Raw genomic sequence first — 17807 nt, 5'->3', positions numbered from 1 at the left:
TAGTTGAGGGACCGGTTCCCCTTATCTGGCCTGACCCCTCTACCTCCTGGTAGCAGCGGGAGTATGGGTGGCCTCCTGCATGGCCCGTAGCCCTAGGGTCCCTTCGGTTCCTGGAGCCTTCCTGCTCCCACTCCTCTGTTCTTTCCTTCAGTCCTGGGCCTCCCAGGCTAGGCCCGCCTCCGGAGCAGAGCTCATGCTGAGCCTCTGCTCCTGTCACTTTTCCTCCTCTGACTGGCTTGCTCTTTCTAAGATGGCTTCCTATTTATACTCTCCCTGTCATGTGCTCCCCTAAGTTGCTCCCCTAAGCACCCTCTACATAGGACCCTCCCACCAGCTAGGGACCTGGGACTGTGCTCTCCCTTAGGAGCAATCTCGCCCTACCCCCACTGCGGGTATGTGTTGGATGCAGGTGTTAGGGTCCCGAGCCATACGCCTTCCTTTCCTGAGGGTGAGATACCACACCTCTGGGTGAGATGCAGTAACTCTGTGGTGACTGAACCCTCAGGGGCGCCACACACCCTTCTGCACAGTTTTGAAATGGCGACGAAGATGTTTAGTGCTGATGACGATGCCATTATCAGCATGACTATTCCGGTGATTTACATGCTGGAGCACACATTAAACAGAATTCAGAGACAGGTGGTGGGATAAGAGGAGGTGGAGGTAGTAGAGGAGGAGTCGTATGCGGAAGGGATAACATCTCCAAGGTCCAGACGGTTGGCAGCACCAAGGCGGCAGGCATGGGAGAGTGGGGGAGAGGGATTAACCAGGGCGCATGGTAGCAGCCAAACTGTAGAGGAAGGTGCAGGAGCCGAGGAAGAAGTGGAGGATGAACTGGCGATAGGCATGGAAGACTCATCAGATGAGGGAGACCTTGATCACATTTCTGTTGTGCGAGGTTGGGGGGAGAGGGCAGAGGAAGGAAGCATGATTCTTACCTCGCTACCAACACAACAAGGACTTGGTCCTCCTGGATGCGCAAGACACATGAGTGCCTTCTTGCTGCACTACCTGCAACATGACCCTCAGATTGCAGAATTCGAAGTAATCCCGACTACTGGGTTGCCACACTCTTAGATCCCCGGTACAAAAGTAAATTTGCCGAAATAATTCCTGCCATAAAAAGGGATTGACGCATGCAGGAGTATCTGCAGACGCTGTTGCAGAATCTTACATGTGCTTTTCCACAAAACACCAGTGGTGCACGAAGTGAATCTCACAGTTCTAACTTGCCAACCGTGGGACTGTCGAGTCTTCATCACTCAAACCGTAACAGTAACACAGAATCTGCTGGTAACAGCAATTTTGTGGAATCGTTTCACCACTTTTTAGACCATCCTTTGCAAGGCCACAAGAGACAAGAAGTCTGACACATAGTCAATGCCTAGAGAGGATGGTGCAGGAGTATCTCCAAGTGAACATCGAAGCCATGACTGTGTCACTGGACCCTTGCTCATTTTGGTATTCCAATCTGGAAAAATGGCCGGAGCTCGCCACTCACGCCATGGAGATCTTGTCATGCCCTGCAGCCAGTGTTCTCTCTGAACGTGTGTTCAGCGCTGCTGATGGTGTGCTGACAGATAAGCGCACGCGGCTGTCCACTGAGAATGTAGACAGACTCACGTTCATAAAGATGAACAAATCATGGATTCGCAAGGACTTTTCTACCCCTGTGTTATCCTTGGGAGACTAAAAGCTTGAGGATTTGGTAATATAACCTCACCAACCGTTGTAAGCAACTGTGGGGCAATTGATGCCACTTAACCCTAGAACGCATGACCATAAAAATCTACACTTTCATATACCTGGGGCCTTTTAGGCCCGTGTGCAAATAACATGGAATAACTCAAACTCAAATGACAAACAACTATATACATGAAGAATACCTAGAGTTTCAAAATTCTAACTAAAGTAATCTTGCAGAAAATAGAAAACAATTAACAGGGCGGGACTGCGAGGCCCCAGGTATGCGTTCTAGGGTTAAGTGGTGTCTGTGCTACAATTTTGGGGAAAAATGGAGACTCTTTTTGGAGTCCCCTTGCTGTGTCTTACGTGACGTTGGCATCGTCAATTCCAGGTGGGTTGGGTCGCCCCCTCCCCCCTTTTAACTGTAAGAAACTACATACACTATGGCTTGGGGTAACACAGACGGTTGAGTCTGAAGAGCTGTTTAGTCAGAGGTCTGCTCCAAATCTTCAGTGTCTGCTAGTCAGCGTAGAATTTTTAACTGCATCTAGCCTAGGCAATACTTTGGGCGTAGTAGCCCAGCTGCGAAGCAAGCTGCACCGCCTGTGTATCTAATAAGAATTTTTTAAATGCATCTAGCCTAGGCAGACTGTGGGGACCCCCAACCAAACCCAGACACTCAGCCCCCCTACCGCCCCCCTTTCCTTGACAATACAATAATGTAACTCTTACAACTGGATGGGTGAGGATCAGTCACAGCTTTATTAACTCTTTATACTCATTCCATTAGAAAGGCATTTTATTTCTAAAATAATTCAGCTTGTTGCAGCATGCCCTGGGTCTCCACTCCGGCAACTTGGCCAACAAGCGTAACTCTCCAACATGTCCTTTCTATTTCCAGGCCACAGAGGATCCTGCGTACTCGTATGCAGGACTCTGACCCCCACCCATCACTCTTAACGCTAGTTCCACTCCGTCCTGGAGTCCTGACAGGAATATGTCCAGTCCAATATCCATTAAGTGAACACCATCGGGCCGTATGAGGCCTGCTTTATCTCCTTCCAGTTGTCGGTGTCGTACCACTACACCGCCTCTGTCTCTTCTAAATTTTGCCATCCGAATATTTATTACCCGCCTTGTCCGTTCGATGGCCGTGATGTCTCGCGCACCTTGCCATACCGCTATCGGCACAATCTCTGACCATACTATAGCTAGTTTTGTGAAAAATTCTCTGAAGCGCTCAGTGTCTAGTTTCATTATTGCCATTAGTTATGCGCTCTTGTGATGACCTAGGTTGTTTCCCCCGGCCTGTATAACTAAGATGACCGGACATCTTGCCTCTCTCCCTACCTCCATTAGTACCCGTGGCCATAGCAGGCCTCTAATACCTCTCCAGTTGAAATATGTGTTATGAAACTCTAATTTCCTCCCGCCTGGGCGGACTTTCGCCCTTTTTTGTGCCCAATATATATACGAGTGGCCTATCACCCACACTGTTGGCTTAGCATCACCTGTAAAAGAAACAAACCACGTTAGGATAACAAGGCCAGTCTTATGCATCTTGCCAAACACGTGGATCGCCATCTCCCTATCCTCTGAACTTCCGTTTCTGACAGTCCTGCTCTTGCTGCTTCCGTGGCCGCGCCTATGCGGAATGAGTGTGTCCCGTAATCTTTGGGGTGGTTCCCTGCCGATGTTATGCATTTATTAAATATAGCTGGGAACTGGTATCTTGATAATGGCGTTCCATCAATGTGTGATAGGAAGAAATTACTTTGTGATCTGATGGTTAGATATGTTTTTACTATTGTTACCCGACTCAGTGTACCGTTTGTGGGTTGTAGAAGTACCCAAGTGCCCCTGCCCGCTGGAACCGCTTTCGATTTGCGTATGCGTAGACGTATTGCATTATTGGCTATGACTACGTCCTGGTGTAATAAGCCTCCACTGGTGGTAATTTTGGATTGAGGGACTAATTCGCTTATGCATAGCGTCCCGAAGAAGGCGATCACAAATTCAGTAGACAGTAGTGTTGCTTCAAATTGTGAGTGTCATGTTAATGGTGTTAGGGATATGATGTGAGAAATCAGTTTTAGTGACACGGGACAGGACGTCTACACTCCTGACTTGGCTGACCCCTTTTCCACCCTTTTATGGATTGTCTGATGATGAATCTTTGTCACATCTCCCCAATTCAGTAGTTGGAAGTGAAATGCTACTACGGTCAGACACCGCTGCGCTGACGCCCCTGATATGCCCCTCATCATTAGCTGGTGGAGAAATTCTATGGTGACTTGTGATCTGGCTTGTTCACATTGGTCAACCCGTCTGCCTGCTACTAGTCATGTCCACTCTTCCCATGCCTTACCGTATGCTTGCCACGTCGACGGGGCAACTGACGCTCTGATTAATGGCATCAACTATTCGCCAATAGATCCCATAGGGAAGGTGGGCAACTGTTGCCCGATGGGTGGGCGTTGTGGAGAGCTCTGTGAAAATCTGCCAATTGAATTGTTATAAAGTGTTAGCAGCAACTTTAGACCCCTCTGCATAGTGGCTAGCGCGGACCCATACATTGTGTTTTAGGCACAGGAATGCTAGCCTGGGTAGTAGGCCTAGCACTGGGAGCAACGATGATGCCATCTTATTAATGCAGTACGCTAGGCTGGTGTTTTTTGTTATGAAGCGTATATTTTTGTAAGCCAGGAGTGCGCCCCATATTTATATTGCTACCACTATTGGGAAGAAAAATTATTTTCAGGGCTAGATGCAGCTAAAAATTATTATTAATTTAAAAGCTGATGGAGCTTAGTATAGATGGCCTAATACAATGAGTCCTACACACTGCTGGAAGGCCAAATATTTTTTCAGAGCTAGATGCAGATAAAAATTATTTTGAATTTGCAACCTGATGGAGGTCAGTATAGATGGACTAATAGAACAAGTCCCACACACTGCTAGAAGGCCAAATATTTTTTCAGAGCTAGATGCAGATAAAAATTATTTTTAATTTGCAACCTGAAGGAGGTCAGTATAGATGGACTAATAGAACAAGTCCCATACACTGCTAGAAGGCCAAATATTTTTTTCAGAGCTAGATGCAGAAAAATATTATATTCAATTTGCAACCTGATGGAGGTCAGTATAGATGGACTAATAGAAAGAGTCCCACACACAGCTAGAAGCCCAAATATTTTTTCAGAGGTAGATGCAGAAAAAAATTATATTCAATTTGCAACCTGATGGAGGTCAGTATAGATGGACTAATAGAACAAGTCCCACACACTGCTAGAAGGCCAAATATTTTTTCAGAGCTAGATGCAGAAAAAAATTATATTCAATTTGCAACCTGATGGAGGTCAGTATAGATGGACTAATAGAACAAGTCCCACACACCGCTAGAAGCCCAAATATTCTTTCAGAGCTAGATGCAGAAAAAAATTATATTCAATTTGCAACCTGATGGAGGTCAGTATAGATGGACTAATAGAACAAGTCCCACACACTGCTAGAAGGCCAAATATTTTTTCAGAGCTAGATGTAGAAAAAAATTATATTCAATTTGCAACCTGATGGAGGTCAGTATAGATGGACTAATAGAACAAGTCCCACACACTGCTAGAAGGCCAAATATTTTTTCAGAGGTAGATGCAGAAAAAAATTATATTCAATTTGCAACCTGATGGAGGTCAGTATAGATGGACTAATAGAACAAGTCCCACACACTGCTAGAAGGCCAAATATTTTTTCAGAGCTAGATGCAGATAAAAATTATTTTTAACTTGCAACCTGATGGAGGTCAGTATAGATGGACTAATAGAACAAGTCCCACACACTGCTAGAAGGCCAAATATTTTTTCAGAGCTAGATGCAGAAAAATATTATATTCAATTTGCAACCTGATGGAGGTCAGTATAGATGGACTAATAGAACAAGTCCCACACACAGCTAGAAGCCCAAATATTTTTTCAGAGCTAGATGCAGAAAAAAATTAAATTCAATTTGCATCCTGATGGAGGTCAGTATAGATGGACTAATAGAACAAGTCCCACACACTGCTAGAAGCCCAAATATTTTTTCAGAGCTAGACGCAGAAAATAATTATATTCAATTTGCAACCTGATGGAGGTCAGCATAGATGGACTAATAGAACAAGTCCCACACACTGCTAGAAGGTCTAATATTTTTTCAGAGCTAGATGTAGAAAAAAATTATATTCAATTTGCAGCCTGATGGAGGTCAGTATAGATGGACTAATAGAACAAGTCCCACACACTGCTAGAAGGCCAAATATTTTTTCAGAGCTAGATGCAGAAAAAAATTATATTCAATTTGCAACCTGATGGAGGTCAGTATAGATGGACTAATAGAACAAGTCCCACACACTGCTAGGAGGCCAAATATTTTTTCAGAGCTAGATGCAGAAAAATATTATATTCAATTTGCAACCTGATGGAGGTCAGTATAGATGGACTAATAGAACAAGTACCACACACTGCTTGGAGGCCAAATATTTTTTCAGAGCTAGATGCAGATAAAAATTATTTTGAATTTGCAACCTGATGGAGGTCAGTACAGATGGACTTATAGAACAAGTCCCACACACTGCTAGAAGGCCAAATATTTTTTCAGAGCTAGATGCAGATAAAAATTATTTTTAATTTGCAACCTGAAGGAGGTCAGTATAGATGGACTAATAGAACAAGTCCCATACACTGCTAGAAGGCCAAATATTTTTTTCAGAGCTAGATGCAGAAAAATATTATATTCAATTTGCAACCTGATGGAGGTCAGTATAGATGGACTAATAGAAAGAGTCCCACACACAGCTAGAAGCCCAAATATTTTTTCAGAGGTAGATGCAGAAAAAAATTATATTCAATTTGCAACCTGATGGAGGTCAGTATAGATGGACTAATAGAACAAGTCCCACACACTGCTAGAAGGCCAAATATTTTTTCAGAGCTAGATGCAGAAAAAAATTATATTCAATTTGCAACCTGATGGAGGTCAGTATAGATGGACTAATAGAACAAGTCCCACACACCGCTAGAAGCCCAAATATTCTTTCAGAGCTAGATGCAGAAAAAAATTATATTCAATTTGCAACCTGATGGAGGTCAGTATAGATGGACTAATAGAACAAGTCCCACACACTGCTAGAAGGCCAAATATTTTTTCAGAGCTAGATGTAGAAAAAAATTATATTCAATTTGCAACCTGATGGAGGTCAGTATAGATGGACTAATAGAACAAGTCCCACACACTGCTAGAAGGCCAAATATTTTTTCAGAGGTAGATGCAGAAAAAAATTATATTCAATTTGCAACCTGATGGAGGTCAGTATAGATGGACTAATAGAACAAGTCCCACACACTGCTAGAAGGCCAAATATTTTTTCAGAGCTAGATGCAGATAAAAATTATTTTTAACTTGCATCCTGATGGAGGTCAGTATAGATGGACTAATAGAACAAGTCCCACACACTGCTAGAAGCCCAAATATTTTTTCAGAGCTAGACGCAGAAAAAAATTATATTCAATTTGCAACCTGATGGAGGTCAGCATAGATGGACTAATAGAACAAGTCCCACACACTGCTAGAAGGTCTAATATTTTTTCAGAGCTAGATGTAGAAAAAAATTATATTCAATTTGCAGCCTGATGGAGGTCAGTATAGATGGACTAATAGAACAAGTCCCACACACTGCTAGAAGGCCAAATATTTTTTCAGAGCTAGATGCAGAAAAAAATTATATTCAATTTGCAACCTGATGGAGGTCAGTATAGATGGACTAATAGAACAAGTCCCACACACTGCTAGGAGGCCAAATATTTTTTCAGAGCTAGATGCAGAAAAATATTATATTCAATTTGCAACCTGATGGAGGTCAGTATAGATGGACTAATAGAACAAGTCCCACACACTGCTTGGAGGCCAAATATTTTTTCAGAGCTAGATGCAGAAAAATATTATATTCAATTTGCAACCTGATGGAGGTCAGTATAGATGAACTAATAGAACAAGTCCCACACACTACTAGATGGCCAAATATTTTTTCAGAGCTAGATGCAGATAAAAATTATTTTGAATTTGCAACCTGATGGAGGTCAGTATAGATGGACTAATAGAACAAGTCCCACACACTGCTAGAAGGCCAAATATTTTTTCAGAGCTAGATGCAGATAAAAATTATTTTTAATTTGCAACCTGAAGGAAGTCAGTATAGATGGACTAATAGAACAAGTCCCACACACTGCTAGAAGGTCAAATATTTTTTCAGAGCTAGATGCAGAAAAATATTATATTCAATTTGCAACCTGATGGAGGTCAGTATAGATGGACTAATAGAAAGAGTCCCACACACAGCTAGAAGCCCAAATATTTTTTCAGAGGTAGATGCAGAAAAAAATTATATTCAATTTGCAACCTGATGGAGGTCAGTATAGATGGACTAACAGAACAAGTCCCACACACTGATAGAAGGCCAAATATTTTTTCAGAGCTAGATGCAGAAAAAATTATATTCAATTTGCAACCTGATGGAGGTCAGTATAGATGGACTAATAGAACAAGTCCCACACACTGCTAGAAGGCAAAATATTTTTTCACAGCTAGATGCAGATACAAATTATTTTTAATTTGCAACATGATGGAGGTCAGTATAGATGGACTAAGAGAATAAGTCCCACACACTGCTAGAAGGCCAAATATTTTTCAGAGTTAGATGCAGATAAAAATTATTTTTAATTTGCAACCTGATGGAGGTCAGTATAGATGGACTAATAGAAAAAGTCCCACACACTGCTAGAAGGCCAAATATTTTTTCAGAGCTAGATGCAGAAAAATATTATATTCAATTTGCAACCTGATGGAGGTCAGTATAGATGGACTAATAGAACAAGTCCCACACACTGCTAGAAGGCCAAATATTTTTTCAGAGCTAGATGCAGAAAAAAATTATATTCAATTTGCAACCTGATGGAGGTCAGTATAGATGGACTAATAGAACAAGTCCCACACACTGCTAGAAGGCCAAATATTTTTTCAGAGCTAGATGCAGAAAAAAATTATATTCAATTTGCAACCTGATGGAGGTCAGTATAGATGGACTAATAGAACAAGTCCCACACACTGCTAGAAGGCCAAATATTTTTTCAGAGCTAGATGCAGAAAAAAATTATATTCAATTTGCAACCTGATGGAGGTCAGTATAGATGGACTAATAGAACAAGTCCCACACACTACTAGAAGGCCAAATATTTTTTCAGAGCTAGATGCAGAAAAATATTATATTCAATTTGCAACCTGATGGAGGTCAGTATAGATGGACTAACAGAACAAGTCCCACACACAGCTAGAAGCCCAAATATTTTTTCAGAGGTAGATGCAGAAAAAAATTATATTCAATTTGCAACCTGATGGAGGTCAGTATAGATGGACTAATAGAACAAGTCGCACACACTGCTAGAAGGCCAAATATTTTTTCAGACCTAGATGCAGAAAAATATTATATTCAATTTGAAACCTGATGGAGGTCAGTATAGATGGACTAATAGAACAAGTCCCACACACAGCTAGAAGCCCAAATATTTTTTCAGAGGTAGATGCAGAAAAAAATTATATTCAATTTGCAACCTGATGGAGGTCAGTATAGATGGACTAATAGAACAAGTCCCACACACTGCTAGAAGGCCAAATATTTTTTCAGAGCCAGATGCAGATAAAAATTATTTTTAATTTGAACCTGATGGAGGTCAGTATAGATGGACTAATAGAACAAGTCCCACACACTGCTAGAAGGCCAAATATTTTTTCAGAGCTAGATGCAGAAAAATATTATATTCAATTTGCAACCTGATGGAGGTCAGTATAGATGGACTAATAGAACAAGTCCCACACACTGCTAGAAGGCCAAATATTTTTTCAGAGCTAGATGCAGAAAAAAATTATATTAAATTTGCAACCTGATGGAGGTCAGTATAGATGGACTAATAGAACAAGTCCCACACACTGCTAGAAGGTCTAATATTTTTTCAGAGCTAGATGTACAAAAAAAATTATATTCAATTTGCAGCCTGATGGAGGTCAGTATAGATGGACTAATAGAACAAGTCCCACACACTGCTAGAAGGCCAAATATTTTTTCAGAGCTAGATGCAGAAAAATATTATATTCAATTTGCAACCTGATGGAGGTCAGTATAGATGGACTAATAGAACAAGTCCCACACACTGCTAGGAGGCCAAATATTTTTTCAGAGGTAGATGCAGAAAAAAATTATATTCAATTTGCAACCTGATGGAGGTCAGTATAGATGGACTAATAGAACAAGTCCCACACACTGCTAGAAGGCCAAATATTTTTTCAGAGCTAGATGCAGATAAAAATTATTTTTAATTTGCAACCTGATGGAGGTCAGTATAGATGGACTAATAGAAAAAGTCCCACACACTGCTAGAAGGCCAAATATTTTTTCAGAGCTAGATGCAGAAAAATATTATATTCAATTTGCAACCTGATGGAGGTCAGTATAGATGGACTAATAGAACAAGTCCCACACACTGCTAGAAGGTCTAATATTTTTTCAGAGCTAGATGTAGAAAAAAATTATATTCAATTTGCAGCCTGATGGAGGTCAGTATAGATGGACTAATAGAACAAGTCCCACACACTGCTAGAAGGCCAAATATTTTTTCAGAGCTAGATGCAGAAAAATATTATATTCAATTTGCAACCTGATGGAGGTCAGTATAGATGGACTAATAGAACAAGTCCCACACACTGCTAGGAGGCCAAATATTTTTTCAGAGCTAGATGCAGAAAAATATTATATTCAATTTGCAACCTGATGGAGGTCAGTATAGATGGACGAATAGAACAAGTCCCACACACTGCTTGGAGGCCAAATATTTTTTCAGAGCTAGATGCAGAAAAATATTATATTCAATTTGCAACCTGATGGAGGTCAGTATAGATGAACTAATAGAACAAGTCCCACACACTACTAGATGGCCAAATATTTTTTCAGAGCTAGATGCAGATAAAAATTATGTTGAATTTGCAACCTGATGGAGGTCAGTATAGATGGACTAATAGAACAAGTCCCACACACTGCTAGAAGGCCAAATATTTTTTCAGAGCTAGATGCAGATAAAAATTATGTTGAATTTGCAACCTGATGGAGGTCAGTATAGATGGACTAATAGAACAAATCCCACACACTGCTAGAAGGCCAAATATTTTTTCAGAGCTAGATGCAGATAAAAATTATTTTTAATTTGCAACCTGAAGGAGGTCAGTATAGATGGACTAATAGAACAATTCCCACACACTGCTAGAAGGTCAAATATTTTTTCAGAGGTATATGCAGAAAAAAATTATATTCAATTTGCAACCTGATGGAGGTCAGTATAGATGGACTAATAGAACAAGTCCCACACACTGCTAGAAGGCCAAATATTTTTTCAGAGCTAGATGCAGATAAAAATTATTTTTAATTTGCAACCTGATGGAGGTCAGTATAGATGGACTAATAGAAAAAGTCCCACACACTGCTAGAAGGCCAAATATTTTTTCAGAGCTAGATGCAGAAAAATATTATATTCAATTTGCAACCTGATGGAGGTCAGTATAGATGGACTAATAGAACAAGTCCCACACACTGCTAGAAGGCCAAATATTTTTTCAGAGCTAGATGCAGAAAAAAATTATATTCAATTTGCAACCTGATGGAGGTCAGTATAGATGGACTAATAGAACAAGTCCCACACACTGCTAGAAGGCCAAATATTTTTTCAGAGCTAGATGCAGAAAAAAATTATATTCAATTTGCAACCTGATGGAGGTCAGTATAGATGGACTAATAGAACAAGTCCCACACACTGCTAGAAGGCCAAATATTTTTTCAGAGCTAGATGCAGAAAAAAATTACATTCAATTTGCAACCTGATGGAGGTCAGTATAGATGGACTAATAGAACAAGTCCCACACACTACTAGAAGGCCAAATATTTTTTCAGAGCTAGATGCAGAAAAATATTATATTCAATTTGCAACCTGATGGAGGTCAGTATAGATGGACTAACAGAACAAGTCCCACACACAGCTAGAAGCCCAAATATTTTTCAGAGGTAGATGCAGAAAAAAATTATATTCAATTTGCAACCTGATGGAGGTCAGTATAGATGGACTAATAGAACAAGTCGCACACACTGCTAGAAGGCCAAATATTTTTTCAGACCTAGATGCAGAAAAATATTATACTCAATTTGCAACCTGATGGAGGTCAGTATAGATGGACTAATAGAACAAGTCCCACACACTGCTAGAAGACCAAATATTTTTTCAGAGCTAGATGCAGATAAAAATTATTTTTAATTTGCAACCTGATGGAGGTCAGTATAGATGGACTAATAGAAAAAGTCCCACACACTGCTAGAAGGCCAAATATTTTTTCAGAGCTAGATGCAGAAAAATATTATATTCAATTTGCAACCTGATGGAGGTCAGTATAGATGGACTAATAGAACAAGTCCCACACACTGTTAGAAGGCCAAATATTTTTTCAGAGCTAGATGCAGAAAAAAATTAAATTCAATTTGCAACCTGATGGAGGTCAGTATAGATGGACTAATAGAACAAGTCCCACACACTGCTAGAAGGCCAAATATTTTTTCAGAGCTAGATGCAGAAAAAAATTATATTCAATTTGCAACCTGATGGAGGTCAGTATAGATGGACTAATAGAACAAGTCCCACACACTGCTAGAAGGCCAAATATTTTTTCAGAGCTAGATGCAAAAAAAATTATATTCAATTTGCAACCTGATGGAGGTCAGTATAGATGGACTAATAGAAAAAGTCCCACACACTGCTAGAAGGCCAAATATTTTTTCAGAGCTAGATGCAGAAAAATATTATATTCAATTTGCAACCTGATGGAGGTCAGTATAGATGGACTAATAGAACAAGTCCCACACACTGCTAGAAGGCCAAATATTTTTTCAGAGCTAGATGCAGAAAAAAATTAAATTCAATTTGCAACCTGATGGAGGTCAGTATAGATGGACTAATAGAACAAGTCCCACACACTGCTAGAAGGCCAAATATTTTTTCAGAGCTAGATGCAGAAAAAAATTATATTCCATTTGCAAACTGATGTAGGTCAGTATAGATGGACTAATAGAACAAGTCCCACACACTGCTAGAAGGTCTAATATTTTTTCAGAGCTAGATGTAGAAAAAAATTATATTCAATTTGCAGCCTGATGGAGGTCAGTATAGATGGACTAATAGAACAAGTCCCACACACTGCTAGAAGGCCAAATATTTTTTCAGAGCTAGATGCAGAAAAATATTATATTCAATTTGCAACCTGATGGAGGTCAGTATAGATGGACTAATAGAACAAGTCCCACACACTGCTAGGAGGCCAAATATTTTTTCAGAGGTAGATGCAGAAAAAAATTATATTCAATTTGCAACCTGATGGAGGTCAGTATAGATGGACTAATAGAACAAGTCCCACACACTGCTAGAAGGCCAAATATTTTTTCAGAGCTAGATGCAGAAAAAAATTATATTCAATTTGCAACCTGATGAAGGTCAGTATAGATGGACTAATAGAACAAGTCCCACACACTGCTAGGAGGCCAAATATTTTTTCAGAGCTAGATGCAGAAAAATATTATATTCAATTTGCAACCTGATGGAGGTCAGTATAGATGGACTAATAGAACAAGTCCCACACACTGCTTGGAGGCCAAATATTTTTTCAGAGCTAGATGCAGAAAAATATTATATTCTATTTGCAACCTGATGGAGGTCAGTATAGATGAACTAATAGAACAAGTCCCACACACTACTACATGGCCAAATATTTTTCAGAGCTAGATGCAGATAAAAATTATGTTGAATTTGCAACCTGATGGAGGTCAGTATAGATGGACTAATAGAACAAGTCCCACACACTACTAGAAGGCCAAATATTTTTTCAGAGCTAGATGCAGAAAAATATTATATTCAATTTGCAACCTGATGGAGGTCAGTATAGATGGACTAACAGAACAAGTCCCACACACAGCTAGAAGCCCAAATATTTTTTCAGAGGTAGATGCAGAAAAAAATTATATTCAATTTGCAACCTGATGGAGGTCAGTATAGATGGACTAATAGAACAAGTCGCACACACTGCTAGAAGGCCAAATATTTTTTCAGACCTAGATGCAGAAAAATATTATATTCAATTTGAAACCTGATGGAGGTCAGTATAGATGGACTAATAGAACAAGTCCCACACACAGCTAGAAGCCCAAATATTTTTTCAGAGGTAGATGCAGAAAAAAATTATATTCAATTTGCAACCTGATGGAGGTCAGTATAGATGGACTAATAGAACAAGTCCCACACACTGCTAGAAGGCCAAATATTTTTTCAGAGCCAGATGCAGATAAAAATTATTTTTAATTTGAACCTGATGGAGGTCAGTACAGATGGACTAATAGAACAAGTCCCACACACTGCTAGAAGGCCAAATATTTTTTCAGAGCTAGATGCAGAAAAATATTATATTCAATTTGCAACCTGATGGAGGTCAGTATAGATGGACTAATAGAACAAGTCCCACACACTGCTAGAAGGCCAAATATTTTTTCAGAGCTAGATGCAGAAAAAAATTATATTAAATTTGCAACCTGATGGAGGTCAGTATAGATGGACTAATAGAACAAGTCCCACACACTGCTAGAAGGTCTAATATTTTTTCAGAGCTAGATGTACAAAAAAAATTATATTCAATTTGCAGCCTGATGGAGGTCAGTATAGATGGACTAATAGAACAAGTCCCACACACTGCTAGAAGGCCAAATATTTTTTCAGAGCTAGATGCAGAAAAATATTATATTCAATTTGCAACCTGATGGAGGTCAGTATAGATGGACTAATAGAACAAGTCCCACACACTGCTAGGAGGCCAAATATTTTTTCAGAGGTAGATGCAGAAAAAAATTATATTCAATTTGCAACCTGATGGAGGTCAGTATAGATGGACTAATAGAACAAGTCCCACACACTGCTAGAAGGCCAAATATTTTTTCAGAGCTAGATGCAGATAAAAATTATTTTTAATTTGCAACCTGATGGAGGTCAGTATAGATGGACTAATAGAAAAAGTCCCACACACTGCTAGAAGGCCAAATATTTTTTCAGAGCTAGATGCAGAAAAATATTATATTCAATTTGCAACCTGATGGAGGTCAGTATAGATGGACTAATAGAACAAGTCCCACACACTGCTAGAAGGTCTAATATTTTTTCAGAGCTAGATGTAGAAAAAAATTATATTCAATTTGCAGCCTGATGGAGGTCAGTATAGATGGACTAATAGAACAAGTCCCACACACTGCTAGAAGGCCAAATATTTTTTCAGAGCTAGATGCAGAAAAATATTATATTCAATTTGCAACCTGATGGAGGTCAGTATAGATGGACTAATAGAACAAGTCCCACACACTGCTAGGAGGCCAAATATTTTTTCAGAGCTAGATGCAGAAAAATATTATATTCAATTTGCAACCTGATGGAGGTCAGTATAGATGGACTAATAGAACAAGTCCCACACACTGCTTGGAGGCCAAATATTTTTTCAGAGCTAGATGCAGAAAAATATTATATTCAATTTGCAACCTGATGGAGGTCAGTATAGATGAACTAATAGAACAAGTCCCACACACTACTAGATGGCCAAATATTTTTTCAGAGCTAGATGCAGATAAAAATTATGTTGAATTTGCAACCTGATGGAGGTCAGTATAGATGGACTAATAGAACAAGTCCCACACACTGCTAGAAGGCCAAATATTTTTTCAGAGCTAGATGCAGATAAAAATTATGTTGAATTTGCAACCTGATGGAGGTCAGTATAGATGGACTAATAGAACAAGTCCCACACACTGCTAGAAGGCCAAATATTTTTTCAGAGCTAGATGCAGATAAAAATTATTTTTAATTTGCAACCTGAAGGAGGTCAGTATAGATGGACTAATAGAACAATTCCCACACACTGCTAGAAGGTCAAATATTTTTTCAGAGGTATATGCAGAAAAAAATTATATTCAATTTGCAACCTGATGGAGGTCAGTATAGATGGACTAATAGAACAAGTCCCACACACTGCTAGAAGGCCAAATATTTTTTCAGAGCTAGATGCAGATAAAAATTATTTTTAATTTGCAACCTGATGGAGGTCAGTATAGATGGACTAATAGAAAAAGTCCCACACACTGCTAGAAGGCCAAATATTTTTTCAGAGCTAGATGCAGAAAAATATTATATTCAATTTGCAACCTGATGGAGGTCAGTATAGATGGACTAATAGAACAAGTCCCACACACTGCTAGAAGGCCAAATATTTTTTCAGAGCTAGATGCAGAAAAAAATTATATTCAATTTGCAACCTGATGGAGGTCAGTATAGATGGACTAATAGAACAAGTCCCACACACTGCTAGAAGGCCAAATATTTTTTCAGAGCTAGATGCAGAAAAAAATTATATTCAATTTGCAACCTGATGGAGGTCAGTATAGATGGACTAATAGAACAAGTCCCACACACTGCTAGAAGGCCAAATATTTTTTCAGAGCTAGATGCAGAAAAAAATTACATTCAATTTGCAACCTGATGGAGGTCAGTATAGATGGACTAATAGAACAAGTCCCACACACTACTAGAAGGCCAAATATTTTTTCAGAGCTAGATGCAGAAAAATATTATATTCAATTTGCAACCTGATGGAGGTCAGTATAGATGGACTAACAGAACAAGTCCCACACACAGCTAGAAGCCCAAATATTTTTCAGAGGTAGATGCAGAAAAAAATTATATTCAATTTGCAACCTGATGGAGGTCAGTATAGATGGACTAATAGAACAAGTCGCACACACTGCTAGAAGGCCAAATATTTTTTCAGACCTAGATGCAGAAAAATATTATACTCAATTTGCAACCTGATGGAGGTCAGTATAGATGGACTAATAGAACAAGTCCCACACACTGCTAGAAGACCAAATATTTTTTCAGAGCTAGATGCAGATAAAAATTATTTTTAATTTGCAACCTGATGGAGGTCAGTATAGATGGACTAATAGAAAAAGTCCCACACACTGCTAGAAGGCCAAATATTTTTTCAGAGCTAGATGCAGAAAAATATTATATTCAATTTGCAACCTGATGGAGGTCAGTATAGATGGACTAATAGAACAAGTCCCACACACTGTTAGAAGGCCAAATATTTTTTCAGAGCTAGATGCAGAAAAAAATTAAATTCAATTTGCAACCTGATGGAGGTCAGTATAGATGGACTAATAGAACAAGTCCCACACACTGCTAGAAGGCCAAATATTTTTTCAGAGCTAGATGCAGAAAAAAATTATATTCAATTTGCAACCTGATGGAGGTCAGTATAGATGGACTAATAGAACAAGTCCCACACACTGCTAGAAGGCCAAATATTTTTTCAGAGCTAGATGCAAAAAAAATTATATTCAATTTGCAACCTGATGGAGGTCAGTATAGATGGACTAATAGAAAAAGTCCCACACACTGCTAGAAGGCCAAATATTTTTTCAGAGCTAGATGCAGAAAAATATTATATTCAATTTGCAACCTGATGGAGGTCAGTATAGATGGACTAATAGAACAAGTCCCACACACTGCTAGAAGGCCAAATATTTTTTCAGAGCTAGATGCAGAAAAAAATTAAATTCAATTTGCAACCTGATGGAGGTCAGTATAGATGGACTAATAGAACAAGTCCCACACACTGCTAGAAGGCCAAATATTTTTTCAGAGCTAGATGCAGAAAAAAATTATATTCCATTTGCAAACTGATGTAGGTCAGTATAGATGGACTAATAGAACAAGTCCCACACACTGCTAGAAGGTCTAATATTTTTTCAGAGCTAGATGTAGAAAAAAATTATATTCAATTTGCAGCCTGATGGAGGTCAGTATAGATGGACTAATAGAACAAGTCCCACACACTGCTAGAAGGCCAAATATTTTTTCAGAGCTAGATGCAGAAAAATATTATATTCAATTTGCAACCTGATGGAGGTCAGTATA

Source organism: Phyllobates terribilis, unplaced genomic scaffold, assembly GCF_046119375.1.
Source record: "Phyllobates terribilis strain yellow unplaced genomic scaffold, ASM4611937v1 Scaffold_9__5_contigs__length_417890890, whole genome shotgun sequence".
NCBI lineage: Eukaryota > Metazoa > Chordata > Amphibia > Anura > Dendrobatidae > Phyllobates > Phyllobates terribilis.
Note: the sequence above shows the minus strand (reverse complement) of the source record.